Below are 10,399 nucleotides of genomic sequence, written 5' to 3'. Positions count from 1 at the left end.
GATAGTTGCGAATCATGCTTACTTGGAAAAATGACAAAGTCACCCTTCACAGGCTCATGTGAAAGGGGTGAAGGTTTGTTGGACCTTATACACACGGATGTGTGTGGACCATTCAAACATGCCACAAGAGATGCTAATCGTTATTATTTGACTTTTACCGATGATTACAGTAGATATGGATATGTCTACTTAATCAAGCATAAGTCAGAGACTTTCGAGAAGTTTAAGGAATTTAAACAGGAAGTCGAGAATCAATTGGGCAGGAACATTAAGATGCTTCGATCCGATCGAGGTGGTGAGTATCTTAGTTCAGAGTTCCTCGACTATCTAAAGGAATGTGGGATTATCTCACAATTGACACCTCCCAGGACACCGCAGTTGAATGGTGTGGCTGAGAGGCGTAATCGAACCTTGTTGGACATGGTTCGTTCCATGATGAGTCGAGCTTCGCTACCAATCTCATTCTGGGGGTATGCCTTAGAGACTGTCGCCCATATCCTTAATTTAGTCCCTACAAAGAAAGTTGCCAAAACTCCTCACGAGATGTGGACTGGTAAAATACCTAAACTAGACCACATCAAGATTTGGGGATGCGAGGCTTTCGTGAGACGCGAGACTCATGATAAGCTCGAACCCCGAAGCGAGAGGTGTATTTTCATCGGCTACCCACAGCAATCCTTTGGTTACCTCTTCTACAGACCCAGTGACAATGTGGTCTTTGTAGCAAGAAGAGGAGTCTTTCGAGAAAGAGAGTTTATAAGCCAAGGAGACAGTGGGAGGCATGTTGATCTTGAAGAAATTCAAGAGTCAAGTGGTGAAGGAACTTCAAACTCTAGCCCTCAACTTGAGGAGGAAACTCCTGTTGAGCCAATTGACGAATCTGTACCTCTGAGGCGTTCCACGAGAGTTAGGAGTGCACCTGAGCATTACTATGGATTCCATATTACTGCAGAAGGTGAGACACTTATTAGTGATGAGACACTAGTAAGTCAAGATGACCCTAACAGCTACGAGGAAGCCATGGCGGGCCCCGAGTCTGCCAAATGGAAAGAGGCTATGGATAGCGAGATACAATCCATGTATGACAATCAAGTTTGGAACTTGGTTGAAAATGTACCAGGTCGAAAGACTGTAGGGTGCAAATGGGTCTTCAAGAAGAAGACCGACATGGATGGTAAAGTACACACTTATAAGGCTAGACTGGTTGCAAAGGGCTTCTCTCAAATTCCTGGAGTGGACTATGATGAGACCTTTTCTCCGGTAGCCAAGATTAAGTCTATTCGGGTTCTGTTAGCCATAACCGCATTTCATGACTATGAAATTTGGCAAATGGATGTCAAAACCGCTTTCCTTAATGGGAAGTTGGCTGAAGATGTTTACATGAGTCAGCCAGAGGGTTTTGTCAGCAACGAGTACCCTAATAGAGTGTGTAAGCTTGAGAAATCCATTTATGGATTAAAGCAAGCACCTCGCAGATGGAATCTTTGCTTTGATGAAAAGGTCAAGGAATTTGGCTTTTCTAGGAGTGAAGATGAATCTTGTGTATATGTCAAGGCTAGTGGGAGTATAGTTAGCTTTTTGGTATTGTATGTGGATGACATACTACTCATAGGAAACGACATTCCAACCTTGCAGGAAGTAAAATCCTCGCTTGGAAAGTGTTTCGCTATGAAGGACCTTGGTGAAGCTGCCTATATTTTGGGGATAAGGATCTTGAGAGATCGGAGTAAAAGACTAATTGGACTTAGTCAAAGTACCTACTTGGAGAAGATTTTGAAGAGATTCAGAATGCAAGACTCCAAGAAAGGAGAGTTGCCCATCCAGAGTAACGCCAAGCTGAGTAAGACACAAAGCCCTAGCACTGAGGCTGAGATAGCAGAAATGAGTCGAATACCTTATGCTTCGGCTGTAGGTTCGATCATGTATGCTATGACGTGTACTCGACCTGATGTAGCCTTTGCCTTGAGCATGGTTAGCAGGTTTCAGGGGAACCCTGGCAAGGCACACTGGATTGCGGTAAAGAATATTCTCAAGTACCTACGAAGGACTAAGGACTGGGTCCTTACCCTCGGTGGGAGTGATGACTTGAGAGTTGTAGGGTATAGTGATGCTAGCTTCCAGACTGATAGGGATAACTTCCGCTCTCAGTCGGGTTGGGTCTTTACCCTAAATGGAGGAGCAATTTCTTGGAAGAGTTCCAAGCAAGAGACAGTGGCAGATTCTACTTGTGAATCAGAGTATATTGCAGCTAGCGAAGCGGCAAAGGAGGCGTTATGGCTGAGGAACTTCATTGGAGACCTTGGAGTTGTACCAGCTATTAAAGAGCCGATGGAAATTTTCTGTGATAGTGAAAGTGTTGTTGCCTTAGCCAAGGAACCAAGGGATCACGGGAGATCCAGACACATCGACAGAAAATACCATTTCATCAGACATCGAATCGAAGAAGGACTCCTCGTGGCAAAGAGGGTATCATCAGATGAGAATCCGGCGGATCCCCTCACGAAGGGACTGACTCGGATTAAGCATCTCCAGCATGCTCGGAGCATAGGGCTGAAGGATGATATTAGATTTAGTAGTTAGATAATCTCGAAATTTGTAAAATGTAATTGACATTTGATGATGAATAAAAGTGTTTTATTTATGAGTAAAGTGTTGCTATCTCTTGTCGATCGTTTACTATATTTCTTTTGCATGTTTTGACTTCCAGAATAATTTTGTTTGGTATAACATATTATTCAAACCTCCACAGTCGGTCATATGTCGGAAGTAGGTATGAATCAAGACTGTCATGTTTGGTTGTAGAGGTCTGGGACAAGGCTACAACAATCATGAGTGCTCATAAGTTCTGAGCATTGGACTCAACCCACGCTCACTGGAATCACTTCATGGAATTCTATCTCGAGTGATCGTGAGACGGTAATATCATATAAGTCTTTAAACCTAGAGATATGATTTGTTACTTACAAGTTGGTTAGGCATTGATTGTACGAAAAACGCATTGGTAACTCGATGTTATAAAATCGTGCTCTTATGTGTAATTCAATGAGTAGTAGAACAAACATATGAGTCGAAGTTTATCTGTTCCTTCTTGGATTAGAAGCTGATATCTGGGCCCCTCGATGATTTTTTTTTGACCTATGTACCGGGCCCGGTCAGAACTAAATTGATGTGTTCAATAAAGTTCTTTGTCAAACAAATCGGAAATCGGGAAACAAATGTTGGACAATAAGTAAGACATTGTTCCATGTATTTGTCCGACTGATATCTAGAACAGAGGATTATATGATCACTTATCTTAAATGGCGTACCATCATCTTCTCAAGTTTCGAGAAACCTTGTAAAGAGCTACGATTGCCGATCGGTTCCTGAAGTCATACTTGCAGTAATAGTTACTAGACTTATCCAAGTGGGAGACTGTTGGATAAGGTGTCTAAGTCCATAACTATTTCTGGTATGTACTTGACCCGACCCGGCATGGTCCATTTGGGTTGCATGGCACCATGCAATTGGATAGACTAAATGAGAGAAATAACGCTTGGAGATTATTAATATATTATAAGTTCTAATATATTAATAATATTATTTGATTAGTTTGATCAAGAATTAATTTAGAATTAATTAAGTGATCAAAAGATAACTAATTAAATATATGGGTTGATTAAGTAAATCATCCATATCTTGTATAGTGGGCTAAAAGGCTCCATGGATCATCAAGTTGGGTTCCACCCATAGGATGCTCCATGGATGCTCCATGGGAGTTACAAACCCATGGGTCATGGAAATGAAGAGTCATGACACATTAGGGTTTAACCCTAGATGTGTCAACACTATATAAGCAATATGATCTCCTCCCAAATCGGCTACACACTAAGAAATAGAGGGCTTGGCCGATTTTGTGAAGTGGGTATTCTCTCATAAGTTCTTCCAAGAGCATTTGGTGTTGTGTGAAGCATTTGAGGCATCACACTTGGGGTGCTAGGCTCACAAGGTTTCAAGGAACACAAGCAACAACAAGGTAAGTTATTCTATCTATACTTTATGTTAAAATTGTTCCCCATGTATGCTAGATAGGAATATAACCTTGGAAATCAACTTTGCATGACAAATTAGACAAACATAGATCCAAGGTTATTAGGGTTGCATGTACACTTAGGAAGTGTTAGAATGCTCAAAACCCATCAGAAAACACCCACGAAATTCCATCAATTCTTAGGTTTTGCTGGCTATTACCGCATATTCATACAGAACTTCTCAAGGATTGCTAAACCACTTACTACCCAAACTCAGAAGTGTGCAACTTTCAATTGGGGAGAGAAACAAGAAGCTGCATTCCAATCTCTAAAACAGCTCTGTGTAGCGCTCCTATTCTATCTCTACTTGAAGGGACAGAAGACTTTGTTGTATACTGCGATGCATCCAATCAAAGGCTCGGATGTGTACTTATGCAGCGAGGAAAAGCTATCACATATGCCTCGCGCCAACTAAAAATGATGAGGTCAACTACACTACTCATGACCTTAAGTTGGGAGCAGTAGTGTTTGCTCTAAAGATTTGGAGACACTACCTCTACGACACTAAGTGAACCAACTTTACAGACTACACAAGTCTTCAACACATATTCGATCAGAAGGAGCTAAACATGAGACAACAATGATGGGTTGAACTAATTAACGATTACGAATGTGAAATTCGTTATCATCCCGGCAAAGCCAATGTAGTAGTAGATGCCCTCAATCAGAAAGAGTATTCGGTCCGCCGAATAAAGTCTCTGACCATGACCATCCATTCTCAGCTATCCACAGTGATCAACGAGGCTCAGCTGGAAGCCATGAAACCTAAGAACATGATGGGTGAAGCCTTAAGGAGAATGGAAAAGAACTTAGAAAACAAGGATAACGGAGTCCATTATTTCATGAATCAAATCTGGACACCGAAGTTTGGTGGGTTCAGAAAAGTTTACATGAACGAAGCACACAAGACTCGATACTCTGTTCATCCAGGTTCAAACAATATGTATTTGGAGCTTAAGAAATTGTATTGGTGGCCGAACATGAAAGAAGAAATTGCTACCAATGTTGGAAAGTGTCCGACTTGCACCTAAGTAAAGGTACAATACCAAAAGCCCTAAGGTCTATTACAACAACCAGATATACCTGAGTGGAAGTGGCAACGTGTGGTCTTGATACAATGGATTTCATAACCAAATTACCCAAGACAACGTGTGGTCTTGATACAATCTGGGTAATCATTGAACGGTTAACCAAGTCCATACACTTCCTGCCAATCAAAGAAACAGACAAGATGGAAAAACTGACCAGAACATACATCGATGAAATAGTACGATTGCATGGAGTACCAATAGTGAAAGTTCATTGGAATGCCAAGCGGAGACCTGAATTCACTTGTGAAAGTTCGTTGGAATGCCAAGCGGAGACCTGAATTCACCTGGGAACAGGAAGATTAGATGAAACAAAAGTATCCACACCTTTTCCTTAGTCCATGAGTATCACTTTAGAAACAATTTTAGGATGAAATTCCCTCTAACGAGGGGATAATGTAACAACCCAATATCTCAAGTCAATGTAATAGAATAGGTCAACCTTTGTAACTAGTTTTTTTAAGTAATAAAGAGAAATTATTTGAAAATTTTATGCATTTAATTATTTTTAAAGATATAATAAAAATGATCATCAACATTAAAATGATAGATAAACTAGATTGGGATAAATAAAGTGGTAGAGATCGTAACAAGGATTCCGAAAATATAAATGACACCGAAATCCGGGTTATAACGAAGAAGTTATGACATATCGAACATCCGCAACAAAACACTGTGTAGCATAAAAAGTGAGTTTACAGTAAAATGATTTTTAGCCCTTAGTGTCTATATGAAAGTTTTATTATATGAAAAACAAAGAGAGTTCATAAAAAGAACATCCAAATTTGACTTCATATGAGGAATGTTATGATTTTACTAAGATTCAGCATAGCAGTATACAGGTTGAAATTCGAATTTAAGATCGAGGGATTTTTAGCCGACACAACCTAAACGCGAATTAAAGATCTCGTAATTTGTAGTTCAATGGTAAAAAGACAGACGAAAACGGACATCGGATGAAGAATATATGAATTTTTAACAGACTTTTCAAGGACTTTTCCTATCCCGGCTTGTTAAAATTATAATATTAAAAATAAAGTCATTACTAGCTAATGGAGCCTAAACGAAAGTTGTAGAGCATGGTCTCACCTACGCGTGGATATAAAGAACGTCAAAAACGTGGCTCGTACGCAAAAGTTACGAATTTTTGAATTTTGAAAAATAGGACTACCCCCCGCTTACAAGAGTATGCCCAGCGTACTCGGAAACTAGGCCTTGGATTGACCATGTCTCCTTATTCTTCGCATGGTGGACACATATCTCATACCATCGACACGTCCGAAGCCATGTATCCACTACACCCAACGTACAAATAGAGTACACCCAGCGTACTCGGACTAGCCTTGACGCGTATTAGTAGCCTCGCCACGTCCGAAGCTCGGAAACCGATCAAAGGCCTTGTATTTACGCCCAACTACCAAAGTACGCCCAGTGAAATGCAAGGGCTCATCCTCCTATAAATAGCATGCGACGTCTTCAGGTTTTGTTTATAATTTTCAATTCTCCTTTCACTTTAAACACCCTTTCAAGCTACTTTTAACACCCCCCCCCCCCCCCGCCCGCCCGAAGCCTAGAAAAAACCCCTAACACCCGAAGAAATCCCGGAGCCCAGAAGTCCTCGAGAAAATAATCTTTTCCAGTTGAAACTTTGCCCATGTACAGCCTGGTTTTCATCATAAACTCACAGTTTCTTCAAGAAAAATCCTTTCTATAAACGAAACGATGCATAAATCACCACTTATCAAATGAGTTCATACCTCTATACTTTTTATAACTTTTACAATGTTTTAAAGGGGAGGAATACAAGTAAAACACAATGAAACTTGTGTTTAAATACACACCATTATTTATGTTTTCTTATAGTTTATATAACTATTACGTGAAAACATATGCCTACAAAACATCTTATTACACAACATTATTAGTTCAAATGAAATATATATTGTAAACTATAATAGATATAGTATGGGATTTCATTCTCAATGTTTTACTCTTTCGAGGTAAAAAACGAATATATAAAAATATGATTATCTTTATATTATAAACATGATGCATTGGATAATAGTTTCATACATGAATATTTTCAATAGCAAAACACGTATCTCATTGGAAATGTGTGAGTCATTCGTCTTCATTGTACCTACTCAAGGTATACATGGAAGTCCTGTTTTATCACCAAAGTCTCCTCATTGAGAGGGTGATACTTGTGTATAGATCTATACGAGATTGATGACTCCGCACCCTTGATGTTAGCTAGAGCACGACCAACAGGTTATGGATGACAAATATGAGACATAACGACACTTGAAAAACGTCACGATAGGCAAATCATTTGTTAGCACACTTATGAAAACTCACATGATAAACGGCAATACGTTATTTTTACGTGAAATAAATATTTTAATTATTTTACATAATTACTCAACGCATCAAATGGTTTTATCTTCGAATAAAACTACATGTTACGAAATTAATTGTGACATTTATACTTATGCTTTTCAGTACTGGAATATACAAACAAGTTCACAAATAATCTTTAAGGGAAATATAGAATTTTCCTCAATACATACGATTACCACAAACAAACAGCTCACAACTCAGATTTATAGAAAATATCATATTTTTTAGAAACAAACGTGATTTCATCTCATTGAATGGCATATATTTTCATATATATATATATATATATATATATATATATATATATATATATATATATATATATATATATATATATATATATATGCTTATAAATTCCCCAACTCAAATGTTGACACTTTTTCTAACATAACTTGTATTCTCAGGAAAGCGGTAAAACATGTACAACCACGAGCTTTTGAGAAGATGGGGTATTATAGACTCATGTCTTTTAAAATATTGTTTATACATTTTGTTGTTAAAATACAATGTTTTAAACATATATGTAAACACTTATATTTTATAAATGCATGGTTGTTGTTACTTTGATTACTATTATGCAATTGTTATGGTACTATACATGACGTCCTCCGCCCCCGAATGTTTCCGCCGTTCAGGTTTTGGGGTGTGGCAGATAAGAAAAGATCACGAGTAGAGCACATGTGATATATGGCTCCAATATCAATGATGAATGATAAATGTGGTTAAATTAAGGAAGATGATTTGTAAACATTAACAGCAAAGTGAGAAAAAAAAAAAAAAGGGTTTACCATCTGGATTCATAGATCCTTCGGTCATAGATGAATTTGCAAAGCAAGAAATAGAAGGTTGAGCACTTGTTTGATTAAGAAACTAAAGGAGATGATGATATTGATCTTGAGAGATTGAGATATTTTGATCTGAAATAGCAACTTGAATGTATAATTTAGGTTCTTCTTTCTTGGATCATGTAAATTTGAAATATGTTAGGAATACATTTAAACGATATCATTGAGACTTAGAATGCTTATTTTTCTTGCAGTGAGCACAAACAAGAGATTTATTCGAAGAACTATTCAATGAAGTATCATAAACATTCATTACAATAGCATTAAAATTGATTTCAGAAGGAAGGATGATGTCTCGTTGGTGTTCTTCTTAAATTATTATGTAATATACATTTAAGAAAGAAGGAAAGGGATTCATCACCAGAATTGACCTCGTAAGAATATGTAGGTGTCATTTAATTCCATCAACATCTAAATTAAACGTTGATCGTCCAAGTATTTGAGCATACTTGTAGAAGTTGCACATCTGCATTCAGGAATTCCTTGAACAAGTCGAAGCTCGTCCCAAATCTTCATTAATTTAGTGAAGTAGGTAGATAAATCATTTGATCCATGTGCCAATGAATACAATTATTGTTGAATCTAATAGTTTAGAGAACCATTAGATTGTTCGTATCAGTGATTCAATTCCATCCAGATCTCATGAGACATTTGAAGAAAGAGAACACTCTCAACAATACTACGATGAAGAGAGTTTAAAATCCAACTGACAACCATGGAGTTAACACGATACCAATTAGCGTATGTAGCATATGTAAAAAGTGGCTGAGAAATTGATTCATCAACAAATCTACACTTATTCTTGGCTAATATAGCGATAATCATGGATTTCTTCCATGATGAAAAGCCAACACTATTAAGGTGTTAGAAAGAAGAACATAACACAGATTATCCAAAGATCCAAGGTAATATGGACTTGAAAAATCAATGGAATTGGATTGATTTTTAGAGAAAGAAACGATGAATTGATTAATTGAAAGAAGCATGAAAAGATTGAATAAAAGAATGTGGAAGAAAGGATAAAAAAAATATAATACAATGTTAAGATCAGAGAAAACGAAGAATGAAGATGAACTGATTTGAATGACTTGTTCTCATTACTTCATTATATTCTACGACTATTATATATATATATATATATATATATATATATATACACACACACACACACACATACACATGAATAACATTACATAAAAGAGTATCTAACTCCCAGTTTCTAACAGAAACAAAATTCTAACTTGAAAAGACAATACAACCCTTGGTAGTCTATCTAACCGCAATAGATAAGGGTATGTTGCACCAAGAATATGCCATCTTTTTAACAACGATAGCATTAAAAAAAACTCTAGTAAGAAACTAGAGAAAATAGGACATTACATGGTATTTGCAATGATGTTAGGTCATTTCTCCCAATTCAACCAAGAGATGTTAGAACTTACTTTTTCTAGATGAAATCCAAGAAAAAGATTGGTAAAACTGAGTCTAGAAGGTTGCCAAGTTTAGGTTATGAGTATCAAATAAGAGTTGATTCCTAAACAAAAAAAATCGAGCATAAGTAACACCCGATTAGCGCCTCAAAGACTTTAAATGCAACAAAAGACTATTGACCAGACTTCAACAACAAAATTACAAGAGTATATGAAGTGATTAGCATCTTTTGCTAAAATGACACAAATGGACATGATTTTGAATTCACTGAAATTCCTCTATGTTGTAAAGATGATAAGTAAGGAATTTTCCCCATGTTAGAGTCTTTGAATGTGATAGGATTTTTAACTATGGGTACAAGAATGATAAAAGTGGAATGATAGCAATATATGGTTAAGGAAACTATGTACTAATGATTCATATTATGCCGACATCCAAAGTATGTGGAAACATCTTGAAGAAATTTAATGTGAAGCAATCAGTCTAAGGGATATTATGATACCATAACTCGGCAACACCAAGTTGTGTGTTTTAGCTCCAAGATAGAAATAAGGTCTTTTAGGTT

This window comes from Lactuca saligna, chromosome 8 (assembly GCF_052625555.1).
Source record: "Lactuca saligna cultivar CGN05327 chromosome 8, ASM5262555v1, whole genome shotgun sequence".
Lineage (NCBI taxonomy): Eukaryota > Viridiplantae > Streptophyta > Magnoliopsida > Asterales > Asteraceae > Lactuca > Lactuca saligna.
The sequence above is the reverse complement of the archived record's forward strand: the minus strand, read 5'-3'. Positions refer to the sequence as shown.